Source organism: Colius striatus, chromosome 7 (genome assembly GCF_028858725.1).
Source record: "Colius striatus isolate bColStr4 chromosome 7, bColStr4.1.hap1, whole genome shotgun sequence".
NCBI lineage: Eukaryota > Metazoa > Chordata > Aves > Coliiformes > Coliidae > Colius > Colius striatus.
Genome location: NC_084765.1, coordinates 21081773 through 21099045, shown reverse-complemented (window position 1 = coordinate 21099045; position 17273 = coordinate 21081773). Strand labels below are relative to the sequence as shown.

The 17273-nt window shown below is 44.8% G+C and overlaps 1 protein-coding gene across 6 annotated transcripts in view; it reads left to right on the top strand.

Moving 5' to 3' along the window:
* Positions 1 to 2137: 2137 nt before the first annotated feature.
* Positions 2138 to 17273, top strand: part of CSNK1G1 (casein kinase 1 gamma 1) — a 116365-nt gene continuing 101229 nt past the window's right edge. For all 6 annotated transcript variants that reach the window (XM_061999179.1, XM_061999176.1, XM_061999178.1 and 3 more), the window contains exon 1: positions 2138 to 2246. The gene's annotated coding sequence lies outside the window, so the exon portion shown is untranslated. The remainder of the gene's footprint in view (positions 2247 to 17273) is intronic.

The window sequence follows — 17273 nt, the reverse complement described above, 5'->3', positions numbered from 1 at the left end:
TCATGTATATTCCTGCTCTGGATTCAATGATTACAGGGGCTGCTTCCATTGTGAGAGAGAAGGCTGAGACCCTGATACCTTCTTGCTCTGTGTGGTTGCTCCTCCCCTGCCAAAAATGCTCTTTTAATCTTTGTATTTGCTTTGATTTTGTGGTTTTTTTTTCCTATGAATGCTCACAGCCAGCATCACCCAGAATGGTACAAGGTCTCTTAGCGCTTGTGTCCTGTGAGGTACCCCCTGCCCACGCTGCTCCAGCGCTCGTGCCTCCCAGTGCCTGATCCTGAACAGGAGCTTCATTGTCCTTTGGACAAAGGGGAATTGTGCTGTCCAGCAGCTCCAGCTGCTGCCCTGCTGCAACCAGCGGGTTCATCCCAACTGGAGATGCTGCAGCAGTTTTAAGAATAAAAGCAGAACATTTCCTTTCAGTCAATAACAGATGCTCGGGAATCGGTTCAGCTTCTCACCTGGCTTAGTCAAGGATGAGGAGCCGAGTGTCAGCAGCAAATCCTCCACTGCGGTGGTCTGAACCCACCCCAAACATTTCTGGATTGCTGTGAGCTCCCTTCACCCCTATGTGTCTTCCAATATGCGGGCCATTCTTCTGACAGACTCCCAGGGAATTATCACAGGGCAGGTGAGAATCTGCATGTTTAATTGGACTTTCCAAAAGAATTGCTCAGACTAAGATTGTTTGATGAAAATTTTTCAGCATTAAGATATTCCTTAAAGCTCTGGGTGGGTTCAAAGCAGAAATAGGAGGAAATGATGCAATTTACCTGACCAGTGAAGCAGATCTCAAAATGCAAACAGGGACAATAACTTCTGCTGCTTTGGTGAATTCCCACCTTTTTCTCCTTCTGGCACTTAAAAAGGAGAGCACCGAATCTTAACACTGCAAAAGCACCTCATCCCCAGTGCCTCTCCCTTTTATCAAAGACGGGGACAGTAATACTATCTTTTTTTTCATTATCAGTAAAAGATAAAATGCACAAAACAAGGTAATTCCAGAGCAGAGGCTGGGGGTATAGTACTGAGAGATGATGGAGCCAGGATGGGCTGTTCAGGTGGTTGGATTAAGGCGTTTTATTTTTTTACGTTAATATTGCTGACTTAAAAGGTTTAATATTGTAACTGAGTTGGCAGGCTGCAGATACGTATTAAGAGTCAGCGAAAAGTCTGAAGTGAAATATTAGCAAGTTTTACTAAAACTGGGCTTTATTTTCGGCTTGTCAGACTAGGGAAAAATTTACAAGCTCAGCCTTGGGCACACGAGATAGTGAGGAAAATACAAATTTTTAATGCCTAAATTCTGGATCTAAACAAATTTTCAAGGTGATTTTTCAAACTTAACCTGTGACTCATTGTTGGCAGGGGCCATGCAGTGATGAAGTGGTGCCTGTGGGGCTGGTTAATGGGATTGCCCCACGGGCTTTTAACCATTTTCAAGAAGATATTTCAGTTTAAAGCTTTCCTCTGGAAAATGCCAAGCTCTTTGCCAGAAGCAGCCTGGGAGCCTTTGGGTCACAACTCCCGGCCACTGTCTACTCCTGCCCATCACATTTCACCACCAAAAGTCGGAAGGGATTTCACAGAAAAAAAATTAAATTAAAAATCCTACTAAAAGCTGGAAAACTCCGAACTTTGAGTGGGAGAGACGTGAGATGTGTCTGGGGCCGTGTTATCTCTCCAGAGCAGCTTCGCAGCCCATGTTACAAATAACTTTCCGGCGGTGCCGCAGGGGGAGTTTCGGGGCAACGACCGCTCCACTGCTAAGTTTTAAGATCTCCGCTTCGTCCCTCGCTTTTCTGGGTATACATTCCCCTTCCGACGGCCAGGTGTTCCCCTCCCGGGGACGCGGCGGGAGGCGCCGGAGTCCCGGGAGGCCGAGCCCCGGGCCAGGCCCGGCTCGCCTCGCCCGCCCCCCGCCAGCGGCGGCGGAGCCGCTCCCTCGCCGGGCGCCACTTCCGCCTGGCAACGGAACGCGGTTGCTAGGGCGGGCTCGCTGCCGCGACGCCCCGGAGGTGGTTGCGGCCGTCGCGGGTGCGCTCTTACCATAGGCCTGTACTCGTTGCGGGGTGGGGCCAATAGATGAGTGCTTCCGAGTCGGGGCCCTCCCCGTAGAGCGCGGCGGAGGGAGGAGCCGCGGCGGGGCGCGGGGAGAGCAGCGGCGGGGCCCGGCCCGGCCCGGCCCAGCCCAGCCCGCGCGTCCACCCCCCGCCCGGGGACATCAGCGCCGCCGCAGCCAGGTACGGGCATGAGGGGGGCTGTGGGGCCGCCATCACCGCGGGGCCTGGGCGGCGGCGGGGGCGGTCGCTTCGCTTCGCGGCCCGGCCGCTTTCCCGGGGCCGCGCTGGTGGTGGAGGAGGCTTCGCGGGGCTTCGCTGTTTCAGCCCTTCCCCGGCGGCTGGGCGGAGAGCGGCCGCTGTTGTCACGGTGTGGAGAGCTCCAGCTGGGCGGAGGAGTCGCGCAGGGCTGGGAGGAAGAGCGGCCGTCCCCGGCGGCGGAGGGGAGCAGGGGCCGGTGCTGGGGCCCTCGGGGGCCTGGGAAACCCACCAGGGACTTCTCCTGCTGGCGGAGCCGGGCTCCCAGGGTCTCCAGGGAGGGCCCCCTTTCTCCCGGGGCATAGGTGAGGGGAACCGTCCCGGCGAGGGGTGCCACGGCCCCACACCGCCTCCCTCACCGTCACCTTTGTGTCGGTTATTACGTAATGGGAGTAGTGGGAGTGGGCGCACGACGAGGCCAAATCTCTCTTGTGGGCTCTGTCTACAGCCAGTAACGTGGGGCTGGGCACTGGCCAAACAGGAGCCGTGGGGAGCTTGGGATAGTGTTCTTAGGTCAAAAGGGTACTCCATGCAACTGTATTTTCAACGTGTTTGCATAGATGAATTGAATATTCCCCCCTTATCTGAGAACATGATGTAGATCTATCTGTGCTGTTTGGCACGGTAGGGAACATTAAGGGTTGGTGTTTGTTGCCTTGTCCAAAACACTCCTGGAGCTGTCATCTTTCCAGCCCACTTCACTGCTGGCCACTGCCCTCTTCAGCCTTTCTCAACAGTGACTTGACTTTTTAGTTGGTAGGAAGTATCTTGTGTTGAGTCTAAGCTCACCATCAGTTATTAATATCCGCTGTATCTTGACTTTACATGAGGTTTTTCTACTTTCACTTTTCTATGCTATTGAACTCACTGTGGCTTGGCTGAAATCACCCTGTCATGGGTGTGAGTTCAGGCTTGATTTTTACTTTTATTTTTTTTAATCAGTGACCTAATGCATTTGTGTAGCCAGCTTGTGCACCCACTGCTCAAATTCATCAAAACTTGTCTTTTCCTTCTCTCACCTCCCCAACTGTGACTTACTCACATAAACCATTTTCTCTCCATCCCTGCTGTAATGCTGTGTTGGTTAATTGGTCTCTGTCCACCTGCTGGGAGAGGATGATGGGTGAATGGAGCTTTGTTCCCCTTGAGAAACTCTTATCAAATATTAGCAGTGCTCTCCCACTGATGCATTCCAAAAAACACAAAGAGCGCCTTTGAGTTAGGAGTTTGGGGAGATCGCTTTCTTCAGACTGGGAAAGCTGTGGAGGATTCCTCACTGCTTGCTGGCTGCTGAAGCTTTGGAAGTGTTACCTAGATGGTGCAGTGCTACTGATAGGAGAATTTGGGGGTGATTATGTTGCTGTTGCAGAGAGATGTACAGAGTGAATGTCTCCATGCTCAGCTGGGCTGAGACAAGAGCTCTTTGAGTTGGGGATGAGTTAGAGATGCTATCAATGATAAATATCAGCAAGATATTTTGTGGGGAAGGTGACTGCTGGCAAGGTGTGACCAGATAAGGAAGGAATTTAAGTATTGTGATGTGTAGGGAAAAAACAAAAAAAGAATTCCTAGTTAAAACCCCTGATGTACTTGGAGAACAAGGGGGATCAGTGTGAGAACTGGCCAGGCAAATCGTTGCTCTCTGTATTGAAGTTCCAGGTGTTGGCATAGCGGTGCCCTGGGCTGGCTGACCTTGCAGCCTTTTGGCAAAAATATTGCCGACTCCAATGAAATTTTAGACCATCCACTTGAAAAAATGAGGGCTTTACACGTATGCCTTGCATAACTACTTAAACCTCGGTTACATCCAAGCGTTTCTTCTAACGTCGCCTGCCCTGAAATTGCTTTTGCTTGTCTCAGCAGAGTGTCCAGCTGGAGCCTTTTTTTCTCTTTTAAGACCTGTTGGGTTGTGAGGAAGACAAGGCACAGGTTGCTGCTTTACTTTGCAGGCCTATGGCAAGCATTTTTTCAACTGCTGGCCTCAAGTCCTTGCCAGTTTGGGCTTCTTGTATTTTTCTTGTGTGGAAAGCTCTTCTGTCATCTCTGGCCATGGTGGTTGGAAACTTGCACTAGACTCTTAAAATAAATGATTTGCAGCCAGTACATATTTATCTGCGTGCCAGTGTTGCCTTTTAGAAAAACGTCTCTTTTCTCCTTTGGTGCTTTCAGAAAGCACTCAGTTCTTGGCTTCTTGTTTTCAAACCACATGTGCCAACCTTACAGTAGCTTTTTCCTTCCAAATTCTCTGTTGATCTCTTGTGTGCATGTGTTTGCTTAAAGCTAATGCCTGAACGCCCCTGATGAGGGTGTGGAATGGCACGAGAGGTCTCTCTGGGATGCTGTGTGGTGCCACAGATGATTTCTTTGTGTCTGAATCAGGTTGTTGGCTCAGAAGTCACAACAACAAGTTAATACCCTAGGTATCTTTCTTTTTTTTGTATTGAAGAGCTTTCCAGTAGAGCTTTCATAGTACCATTTCTTGCAAAGTCTGAAGTGTGTGACCGTACCTCATTCCAGCCCATCTATCTTACTCTTGCATAGTAGTTTTTATGCTGTTCCAGGTCTCTGTACAGATGAGAATTTGACTTTAGAGTGATAAGTTGCTGATGGAAAATATTCTGGTTGGAGTGATCAAGCAAGCAGGTTTACAGAGCCCCACTGCAAGGCAAGTTAGGAGCTCGGTGAGATGGTTAAGTGCCACTCGGTCCACAGCCTTATGTAGTCCTTCCTTATGCTGAGATTGCCCCTTTTTTGTTTTTGTGGGGTTTTTTTAACTAATTTGCAGCTCTTCTGAAGCAATCAGCTGCTGTGTATTTTCAGGTTAACAGATGAAATCCTGTATAATGCTGTAAAAAGTGCTACCAGATGAGACCAAAAATCTATCTGGCCTAGTGTCCTGCTCACTAGTAGCTGGTAACAGATGCCTTGGGAGGGAAGTTCACAAATACAGCAAATCTAATCTGGGGGGAGAGTTGCTTTATTTTCTCTCTCCAGCAGTTTGACCTCCTTGAGCCAGGTGATTGAATTTAACAATGTTCACTCTTCCATGGATTTGTGCTCTCACTTTGAGCCATTGTGACGTTCGCTGCCGTATGTAGAGAGAGGTGAAGCTGGGCACTGAGTGTGTAGGCTGTTTTCTGTGTGGCCTACACATGAGGAAGAGATAGAAAATGAGAACTGGGGCTGTCAGTTCAGAAGAAATTACTTCTTCAATTCTCCATGACATTCACAATTTTAGGAAACTGTTTTCCATTCCAGGTGGTCTTTTGGCTGGGATGAATTGTCTCTTCAGGCTTTCCATGTCTCTTCTTGTTCTTGCTGTTTCTAGATCTGCTCCAGCCTCCTTGAGAAAGGGATAACAGGGTGGGGGGGGTGGCCTGAGAGAATGGAGGAGGTTGGCAGAGATGCTGATCAGATCAGCAGGTGATATTTACGGTGCAGGTGCTTCTTTAGAAAACACCATACGCTGAGGTTTTGCGTTTTGTTCTGTATTGTTGTCTCATAATTACACTTGTTAGTGATCAAAAAAACATGGAACTCTGTTTTCTGTGGCACACTCAGCTGAAGCCCTTGCATCCTGTTTGCCAGTGTTGACTTGAGTTCAGTCTGTCCTGGTTTTTTAAGTTGAAGTTAGGGTGGTTGTTCCTCCTGATTTGCTGCACTTTGAATTGTATCACCCACTCGTATAATGAGGTTTTACTGCAATTCCTTGGAGTCATTGCACTTATTTACAGATCTTGTTGAATTATTCAGAGTAGCAAATGTCATCTTAATCCCACCTTCTCTTGCGCAGCTCAGTATAATTGAATAGAGCTGAGTCCTTTGGTGAGTCCCCTCTGCTACAAAACTCACTGGAGATGCCTTTTGTCCACCTTCTTTATCTTTTTTCAACCAGTTATTTATGTATTTGAAGGATTTTTCCTTTCATCCTGCAGAGTTTTGTGCTCCAAAGAGCTTTGAAGGATCTCGGCATGTATTATGTGTGGGGTTTTTTTTCAATGAGGTGTTATCAGCTGACCTTTCCTTGTTCACGTGCTTTATATCCTGCAAAAGGAAGAAGGAAAAAAAAAAGGCAACCTCCAACTGACTCTTGAGACATGACTTCATTTTATAAAAAATAATTAGCCCTGTGTGTATTTAGTCCGTTCTTGAGGACGTCTCTGGTTTGCCCAGCGTAGCTGCCTGGTTTGTGGTTGCACAGATGTTTCTGAATCGTTCTGTGAAAGCTGGTGCAAGTGTCTTTCAGGTACCCACATGCAACTGTAACCAAGAAACTATGCGAGGTGATTTCTCTACCCTCCTTGTTGCCTGGCTTTGTCTATCAGATTAAGTTATTGATGTCACCTTCTCTTCTGAGTGGTTCTTCGCCACCCAAAGTCTTATTTGCTTGGCTTCCCTTACTGAGGCCAAGGAAAGATAGTGGAGAGGACCAAGCTCAGCATGTTGGCTGCAAAACACAATTTTTCCTTTTGAGAGATATTGTCTAATGATTATGAATCCCAATAATAAATCATGTGACTCTTAACCTTTTCTTTTAAAATAAAACATTCAAAATTTTTATTGAATTTCCTTGGTGTGGATTCTGCCCTGCCAGCTGGGTTCTGTTGTTTCTTTGGTAGAGTCAGATGGCAGGGCAGAGCCTTGCACCAATACCCCAGCTGCCATTTCAAGGCAAGGGCAGGAATTGCTGCTTCTGTTGTCAACTGCTGGAGAGTAGTTGCTTTATGCTATTGAAGAACTTCATCTTGGTGTTAGATATTGCCTTGCCACTCGCATAGTTTACATGGAGACACTCTATGTTTAATGCTGTGTTTTCTGCTTGTAGAGCCCTCTGGTGCTAGCATGACAGCTGCTATTGCTGCTTTGGTGACTGAGACTGTATTTTTCTGGTTTACACTTGAGATTCTGATTTACAGTTGTTGTGGTTTGGCCCAGTCAGCACAGCAGCACCACGACAGTCTCTCTCTGGGTGCCCCCATTCACCTCCACCCTCGTTAGGATGGCAGAGACCCCAGCGAAATAGAGCAAAAAGATAAGCAAGGTTGTTGTGGATTAAGACAAGAGCAGGGAGGACTTGCTGCCAATTATGGTTCTGGGCAAAACAGACTCCAGTACTTGACTTAGAGAGGAAAGTAGGAAAGTTTATTCTACAAGAAACAGAATGGAATAAAAGAAAAAAAGTAGTAGGATGATGAGAAAATCACAACCAGCACTTTAAGATCTCCCTCCCCCATCCCTCCTTTCTTCCCAGGCCCAGTTCACTGCTCCTGATATCTCTACCTCCTCCCCCCTCAACGGCTCAGGGGGGCAGGGAATGGGGTCTATGATCCATCTCTCACAGATGGGCTCTGCTGCTTCTCTCTTCTCACATGAGGGTGACTCCTGGCATTCTTCCCCTGCTCCAACATGGGGTTCCTACTCTGGGACACAGTCCTTAACAAACTTGTCTGGTGTGGGTTGTTCCCAACAGCTGCGGCTTCTGCCGATACAGGGTCCCTCACACAGGACACAGTCCTTAGTGAATATCTCAGGCGTCGATTCTTTGCCACGGTTGCAGTTTCTGCAGTTAGAGGGTCCCTCTGTTGGGACAAGGCGCTTCTGGGCATAAGTTTAATGAGCTGCTTTGTCATGGGTTCCTTCTCACAGTTGCAGCTGTGGATATTGGGTCCCTTCCTCAGGACACGACCTGCTCCAGCCATAGTGATAAAGGGTCCCTCCTTCAGGACACAGCCTCTTCCGGCCATAGTTTTAAAGAAGAAAATGACTGCCCCTGTCTCGGGGTCTGCAGTGAAGTGATTGGGTCCCCCCCACAGGACACGGCCTCCTCTGGCCATAGTCACTGTCCCTGGCTTGGAGCCCTCAATGAAGTGAATCGCTGCCCCTGGTCCGGGGCCAGCTTTAGCACAATGAGTCTCTGCCCCTAATACAGGGTCATTATCAAAATGAGTCTCTACCGCCGATGCGGGGTCTTTAAAGAAATGAAAATAAATCTCAGCTTCACCAGTCCTCTCCATAGAATGCAGGGGAGTCTCTGCTACAACTCACCTCCTCCACTGTTTCATCACTGACCTTGGAGTCTGCATGGTTGTTTCTCTCGCTGTTCCTACTCCTTGCACCACCACCAATCAGAAGAAAAAGAAGGGGCAGAAGAAGAAGGAGGAAGATGGAGGAAGAAACCTCCTCTTCCAGCTTCTTCTTAAAAACTGATCGTGGAGGCGTCTAATTTGCTCAGCCCCAGAAGTGGATCTGGCTCAGAGCTGGGGAGAGTTACAAGCAACTTCTTACAGGAGTCATTTTTACAGCCCCTTCCCCCTTACCAGAAAAGGCTGTCATGTCAAACCATGACAACAGTGTATTTCTTGCTGACACAGTAAATGTAGATTACTCCAATGATGGTGTACGCTAAAGAAAGCTTAGCTTCTCTAAAGGCTTGTGTAATCATGTTATACTTTGTCCTATTGACTTGTCTGCCCTCTGCCGTGTTTTGAATTAACCCACTCCATGGACATTATCACTTTAAAACCAGACATTTCAGTTTCTTCGTCTTACTTCTACATTTCCAGTGTTTTTGTAGCAGCACACTTATGCCTTGGTTTTGTCATTCCGTCTTACTTGACTTGTACTATATTGATTTTTTTTTTTAAATTATTTTTCTAGCTTCTGATTTTTACATGGCTAATTCTTGTTCCATCTGTAGGGGTTTTTGAAGAGAGGAGGTTTTTATGAATCAGCTTCTTCCCCCAAAAGCTGCATCATCCTCAGATACATGTTCATCTGTATATGCTGGCTTTCTCTGCTGTTTTGAAGTGTCAGAAGAGCCTTTGATCTTGAGTGCAAGTGTCAGTGTCTGGGTTCTATTTTGGTTAATTTGGTCCTTATTCATGTAGAGGCTTCCAGTTGTCAAAAAAAGGTGCCAATTTCTAAAGAGTCAAAGTCTGACTGTGAGATCAATTCTTTGAGATGCTGTCACACAAATCTTGGTCATTGCCTTCCTATTCTCAGCCTGAATTTTGCCTCAGGAAACTTCCCTACATCATATACTAGCTATACACAAAAAAAGTGCCACTTAAACACACGGAAACCTTTACTGTAAGGGTGAGGAAGATCTGGCACAGTCTGCCCAGAGAGATTGTGGAGTCTCCCTTTCTGGAGGTTTTCAAAACCCACTTGTTTACGTTCCTGTGTGACCTGATCAAGGGGAACCTGCTTTACCAAGTGGTTAGACTAGATGATCTCTAGAGGTCCCTTTCAACCCCAACCATTCTATGATTCCATTATACCTTTCTAGAGTGTCAAAAGCATCTCCTTCCTGACATTACTTGTGTGTTCCTGCACAGACAAGTAGTCACTGCAGACAGACCTTTTGGATTCCTGCAGAGTTCCTGGTTTTGATGAAATTATGGCAGCACTCACCTTGGTTTGTGGAGAACTGAGACAACTGAAGGCTTCAGTCTAAGGTGGCAAAAATGCCAGCATGGAAGGTGTGATCTTGTGGCATGCAAAGGAATTGCTACCAAGGATTCAATGCCACCTTCTACTTGTACAACAGTCCCACCTCTGGAGCACTGTGTTCAGCTCTGGGGTCCCTAGTGCAAGAAAAACATGGACTTCTTAGAGCAAGTCCATGAAAATGATCCCAAGGGGTGGAACAACTTTCCTACGGAAAGAGGCTGAGAGAGTTGGATTGTTCAGTTGGTGAAGGGAAAGCTCGGGGGGGGAACTTCTTGCAGCCTTTTGTATAGAAAGGGGCCTTGTAAGAAGGGGACAGAGTTTTTACCAGAGCCTACACTGACAGGACAAGGAGCAACAATTTTAACCCGAAAGAGAGTAAGTTTAAATTGGAAATAAGGAGGAAATGTTTAACCGTGAGAGTGGCAAAGTACTGGGACAGATTGTATGGAGAGGTTGTGGCTGCACCATCCCTGGCAGTGTTGCAGGTCGGGCTGGACAGGGCTTGGAGCAACCTGGGCTAGTGGAAGGTGTCCCTGCTCATGTCAGGAAGTTTGAACAAGATGAGCTTTAAGGTCTCTTCTAATCCAGACTGTTCTGTGATTCTACAGCAAGGTAAAATCTCATAGTTATTGTACTTACTTTATCACTATAATCCATATTAAATCCCCCTAGACTTTTGGTTTTTTAATGGAGGAGAAATTTTTAACCTTGCTAAAACACCTATTTTGTTTCTGGTTCATCAGACACTATCTAGCTTTTAGAAGACCATGTATATTTCAAGAAGTTGAGGTAAAAAAGCAGTGAAATGCCATCAGTGTGAGATTACTACCATTTTCTCCTTGCTTTTCACATGTTATTCTTTCCATAAGATCTATTTAGAGCAACTCGTCTTCCAAAATGGATAGGTATCTTCTACCTGTCTGAATCTTCTGTTCTGGTTTGCTCCTCTGTGAGCAAATCTCTTCCAGATAACAACTTAATAGCCTGAAGAGCTGACAGCAATTCTACCCCAAATATTAGCCTGACAGTTCCTGCTTTGTGGAAGACAATTGAGTAGCTTGGATTCACTACTCCTGGCATTTAATAGGGGAATTGGGGATATTCAGCAGCGAGATGGGAAAATTGTTTTCTTCTCTGCCTCTGCTATTCTGCTGGTTTTGGTTTGGTTTTTCTTTTTTCTTCATAAGATTATATTATGACACTCCTTTAGGCTGGAAAAATTGTGTCTGTTTACAAAGAAGTGAAAGTTGCTTTGCAGTCCTGAATCTGATGTCTTTTTTTTCTGAAGCTGTTGTGTTTCTCTGGTCTTTTCAGATGAGTTGACCATTTTGTGCATGGTATGTTAGAGGAGAACACATAATTTATTAAACATCCTGAATAGCTGCTGTCTTCCATACTTATTTTAATGTCTATTGATGAAGCTTGGTGAGTTCATGCAGTTGGTGATGGTACTAAGAAAACTCAGCAATACCTGCTTTCTATAGAGCTACTCGTTTTGATTTTTCCAGTTCACAAGGGATCACTGTACTTCAGTGCTGAAGCTAGGTTATTAAGCTGTGGGAGAAACCTGCGTGAACTGTGTGAAGCCAACCAGTCTGCAGTGTTTCTTGAAACTACTTTATGTTGCAAAATATGCTCATTTCCATCTTAGCAGTTTTGCTGTGGAACTCAGGTCATAATTTAACCCATGTAATGGAGCAGAAAATCTTGGTTGCTTATGAGCTTGGAATCTGCATGTGTGTGGGTTGTTTCTTAAATACTTATCTTTTTTTGCACCTTTAATTAGGGTAACACCTTGTTTGCAGAAACAGCAAATGAAACTTGATTATTCTTTGCTAGCTGATGCACATTCATTTCTTGAGTTTTAAGTCAGAGGACAGGTTCAGATGCAGTTGTTTTTCTCTTCCTTCTTGGAAGAGCATCATTCTTCTCTTTAATGGAGAGCACAGTATAGGAAGTCTGTCTACATCTGTCTAGTCTTCCTCATATCAAGGAGTGCTGTATGAATTGAGTTATTGCTGCCCTTGGATAAAATTCTTTAGGTTTCTGAAGAGCAGCAGTTTCAAGCATTTCAGATTTATTAGTTTCTCAAGCTTTCATTCCTTGTGACTCAGAATTCCTTGTAAATCTGACTTCTACCTATTTAGGTTTATTAAAACAAATGAGAGGAAGTCCTCCAAAATATGGCTTTATAATATTGTTCCATTGATAGTGCCAGTTCTGGCAAGCATAATAAAAGAATTTAACTGAATTTTGGTACAAGCTGCATAAATCAAAGTCCTGTAGCAACCTCTTTTTGGCTAGTCTGGCTGTCCTTGGATACCTTGTAACTGTCTTTGTGACGTGCAAGGCTAGCTTCTGCTGCTTGTTTTTATTTCCTAGATCTTAAAAGAACTAGTTTCAATGAAGAAGTGAAACTTAAGAACCTGTAATGTCTTATTTTAATGAAGCAGAGACCACAGGCTTTGTAGTTGTCTCTTTTCAAGTCCGAGTCAGACTTCAAAGGTCTCACCTTTAGGAGGCTCATGAAGATCTGTTCATGCTGTTGCTTTTTGGCAGGGCTGCAGTAGAAGGTAGCAACACTAGCTTGCACTGGGAAGGAGGGCTTGAGACAAGACATGTTTTAAGTAACTTCTTAGATGGTAATAGCATATATTTTTGAAACTTCTATGTGTATTCACCAAGTAGTGATGTTCTTCCCCATCCTGAAAAATACTTGCTCTGTGATTGCAGTCCTGTTTTGCTAGCCATGAACTACTTCAGCAGGCTTAGCATCAGTGCCAGGTTAGATCGTTTGGAGGCCCTTGGGTTCTCAGAATGATCATCCTGCAGCTGAGATCAGGCCTGCGGTGACTTGAGTATCTGTTATCTCTTCCGAGCTGTCCTCTGTTTGGAAAGATCTTGACAGGTTTATAATTCTTAAAAAGCTCTGTACAATGTTAGCAGCGCTAAGGCTTCAGTTTTACTGGTGATAGATGCAACACCAGTGATGGTAGATCGTAGGTAGGCTCTGCTCTGCTTCTGTGGGAAGAATATATCCGCTGAAATTTGTTGTTCAGTGGTTAAGATCCAAAACTGGTATTAGGCTCCAATATACAGCCCTTTGATTTTTTTCTAGATTTACTGGATACAGCACCAGTACTTGGTGGTTTTTATCATTTCTAAATATTAGTAGTTACTGCAGGTGCTAGAGTGCCTTTGCTTGTCAGGATCTATGGTTGGGAGCCTGGTGTTTTGGAACCACTTGTTCTGTTCTTTCTGGTCTCTGCAGAAAATTGAATGAGTCAACATTAGGGAGGCAACATGATTGAAGATGGAGCTGAGGAGTAATGTGTGCTGTTGTGGTGATATCTCAGGGTTTTGACTCGCAGCACATAGGCTGAGAGACTTGAGGGTCTCCACATTCTCCAGATTGAGAATGCTGTGGGGACAAGTTTGTGTGTAAGAGCAGAGATGTCTGGGCAGCGTTGTGTGTTACTGTCTGTTTGCAGAGACTTGATGGAGTGGCGAAAAGTATACAGGTTTCTAGTTGAGACATGTATACTCAACATCTAGTGCACGGAACTTTGTGCGGTCATCTTGGTAATCCTGGTTTTGTTTATATGATTGAACTAATACTCCTACTTGGATTTCTTGCACCAAAATAGGTTCTTCAGGGTCTCTGAAGGCCTTCAGGGCTGAGGCAGATAAGGTAGATATTTCTCAGTGGTGTCTTGATACCAAATTCTTTGTTGGTTTTTTTTTTTTTCCTATGGGTACGTTCTGTTGAACACTTGCAGTGATCCTGAGTGTGAAACCTCAGTCAAGTGCTGATGTCCTTCTGTGGGCTTGTGGCTGATGCTTATCTGAAGACCCAATACAGCTGAAGAACTTCAGTTATTGCTGTCTTTTTGGCTTGGAAAATGATAAAATGTTTGACAAAGCTGTTTGCTGACACCTTTTGGTAAATCAGGACTTGTCTTCCCCAACTGTTCCATCAGTCTCTGTTCACATTTACAAAAGCTCGGAATAATCTCTTTGTTCTCGTTGACCTGCTCCTCTCTAGTGTGTTGTAGTGTGAGGCATGTTAGAGTAGGAAATATGCTTGCTAAGGAGATGTTCAAAAATACGTTTGTGCTGAAACTCATCTGTTAAGTAGTCTTGAGTTCTTCTCTTACTGACTCTGACATTAAAAATAGTAATAGTTTACACCACTCAAACCAGCCTTAAAACCGTATGTGAGTTTTATGTGATGTTTGGATACATCTCCTCTTTGGCTAACTGAGATCAGGCTCCCTGTTAATAGCTTTGAGATCATTTGCAATTAAATGGAGGCAAGTCTTCCAAGAGATTTTACCCTTGGACCAATGCTCAACACCAGGATCTGAGCTTCCCATAACTAACAGACTTGCCTGAGGCACAGGTGGCTAAATCTAGTCTTTGAGCAAGCTTGGTATGACCTTGTGTTGCAAAGACTTTTTCTACTTGTATCTGTATCAAAATGTAAAGGCTGCTTTGCAGTGGTGGGTGGAGCTTTGAGCTCAGTGATGCCAAACAGCTTTTTGCCTTGGATCATCAGCTGATGCTTCCAGTGCCCCTGTTGTCATGATTAACTCTGTATCTGAATGAGGTTCAAAAGGTCTTAAAGCAATTTACTGTTACAAAGGGACCCTCACCGGTGGGTATTACAAAAATAACATTTGTGACTTGATGGATAGAGCAGGTTACTTGGTAATGAGCAGTTCTAATTGACAGCTCCACTGGAGATCAGAGATTGAAAGCAGAAGTTGAATCTAAGTGACTTCATACTGATGTTTTTTCCCAACTCTGCAAATGGTAATGTTTGCTTTTGCAGTAACATTATGTGTGCAAAACAACACCTTACTCTAGCTTCTGGGAGGAGCTTGTACCTTGTGCCAGACGGTGCACAAAGGTGGATAGTTTTGGCATCTGCTTTATTGTGTGGGTTTGCCTCTTTGTGTGAAGTGAGACTTATCCTCCATCTTCAACTTCAGCAGCTTTTTGTTAAGGCTGCTTTGAGTTAAATACATCATTCATCCTACAAGCGTAATAAAGAAGATGCCTTCAATGTGTAATCAGGCTTCTGGAGCTCCTCTGCCATCCTTGGAAAATGCCGAACTTCTCTGAAATTGGTAGCATGCTGCCAGCTGAATGGGGAAAGCTGTTGCTAGGAAGTCAAACAGGATTTTCAAGTGTCTGCCATGCTTGTTTATGTTTAGGAGTGCAGTGAGTGGTGTGGATTTTTTGGCTTGTGAAAGAAACTCTTTGCAGGTGAGTAGGCAAAACCTGTATTGTTTGGCATGAGCATGCCTTGGGACTGTTGGGGTTTATCTCCCTAGCATTGACTTGATTATTGTAGGCACACTGGTCTCTTGCTTGCTACAGGTAGTTCATGTTGTTGTAGTGTGTTTGTTTGGGTTTTTTTTTTTTGTAGGGCTGAAATATTAATCCAATTAAGGACTAGTGTCATTGAGTAATATGATGAGGGAATTTCAACAGGTGAGTGTATGACTCCATCTGTTGCATTGCAGGTTTCTGGTCATTGCATCTTGGAATTGGAAAACATACAGAGAAGGTCAGTTGAGTTGAAGGCAGAGGAGCAGCTGCCTGTCCTTGGGAGCCTAAAATAGTTGAGTCTCTTAGGATGAGAAGGATTTCTTTAAAGAGGAGTCAACAAACTTTGAGATCTTGTTCTAGGAGTTAGTGGAAGCTGATGATTTAGATGCATTCAAAAAGGGATTAGACAAACTTTGATGCAACAGGTCCATGAAATGAATGCTGTTACACACTAACTAAATGTTAGTTATACACTATCATGTGTCATCTAGCAGCTAGGGATGCTCAGGCTGCAGAAGCTTACTGTTCCCCATAGCATCTGTGATCGTTGTGGACAGAGGAGCAGGAGAACACTTCTTGTTTTAATTATTCCAACTTTCTGAACTTCTCTGCCTTTCCTGAATACCAGGGCAGTGTGAAGAGGCAACATTTCTGAATAATTCTGGAAGATTGCTATGGATTCTTAAAGGAGGGGACGTCTCAAGATGTTTCTGGATGTGCTGTACATACCCAGAGCTCTCCCATGCTGTACATGTTCAAAGAAGATCTGCCTTGCAATATACTGCGGCTTATGTGTAAGCGTGTTTCAAGGTGGGATAGGGAGCAGGATGAAGAAAATAATTGAACGTGCAGTTCTTGCTTCTTTTAAAAGGGGGGGGAAGATCTTTAAATTCCACCTTTTATTTTGTTTGTTTGTTTCCCAGAAAGTAGGAGGAGGTAATTATAAGGATTCTCTTCAGTTTTCTTGATGTGGAATCATGACCAGCAGGCAGCTGGGTGTTCCTTGCAGGTGGTGATGGGCAGGGACAGTAGCACGTGAAGCATGCACATATTCATGTTGTCCTAATTACATGGTGTATCTACAGCAATGATCCCGATGTTTCCCCAGTACTGTTTTCCTTGTGTTCATGTCTTGACTGACCAACTCTGGATTACTTTTCTAAATCTCTTAGCTTGTTGATCCATGTCTGCTAAAAAACTAGTTTTAATCAGGAATTAGACTGTTAAACCAGTAGTCTTTTTATCGTGGTGAGGACCTGTTCTTGTAGTTTTACAGCTAAACATGAACTTGGTGGTTTGATACCTTGCCTGATATTGAACCGTCCAATTGTGGAGTGTTACAAACTGTGGTGGTAACTGTTGTGCCCAGAGTGGGAGGTTTAGGTCCTGCCTTTCCCATGTACTGCTGCTGGTGCTTGCCAAACCTGTTCCTGGGCTGCCCTGACTCTCTAACCTGGCACAAAGCTCTCCAGGTATTGCTCTTTTTTTCTTATTGCTGTAATGAGCTTGACTTGTTTACAAATCGGTGTGATAAGCCCAGGCAGCGAAGAAATCGACATGAATTCCTGATGAGAGTTGCTGGAGCTCTTTGGTTGCTCCACTTTATGGAGAATTCTAGAAGGCAAGCATCTCGCCAACTTTTAGGACACGCGGATTGTTATCTCCCCTAAATGGAATTCACACATGGAGAAGAATAACCAAGAGAGAGAACCTGAAGTTACCAAAAGCTCTTGAGGATCAGCAGAAGCCTTGATGAACACTTTTCTTGGAAAGTGTTGTCTCCTCTCTTCAGCGGGCCAATGTTGTCACCTGAGTACACGGCAAACTTTCTGAACTTGTCGTGGATGGAAAAGGGCTCTCAAATATCTGTGTTTTAGGTTACTGGCTCATGCTTAGGCTTGAGGAGGAGTATCAGCTGAGCAAGCTATTCTAAAGAGCACTAAATTAAGAGTCTGTTAAGGATGTAGTAAACTGATGTATTGAGGGGGGGAATGTTGAGCAAATTGTCTTTGTGAAGGCTGAGGTGAGTGCTTTAAGAGTTTGATTTTCTTCCAAAGCATGTGAAGAAGTGAAAAAGCTCATCTTTAGATGTGAATCAAAGGGATTTTGCAAGAAAATTTCTTGGACTAGACAGGATTTTCTGTTTTTCTAGAGTATTATTGT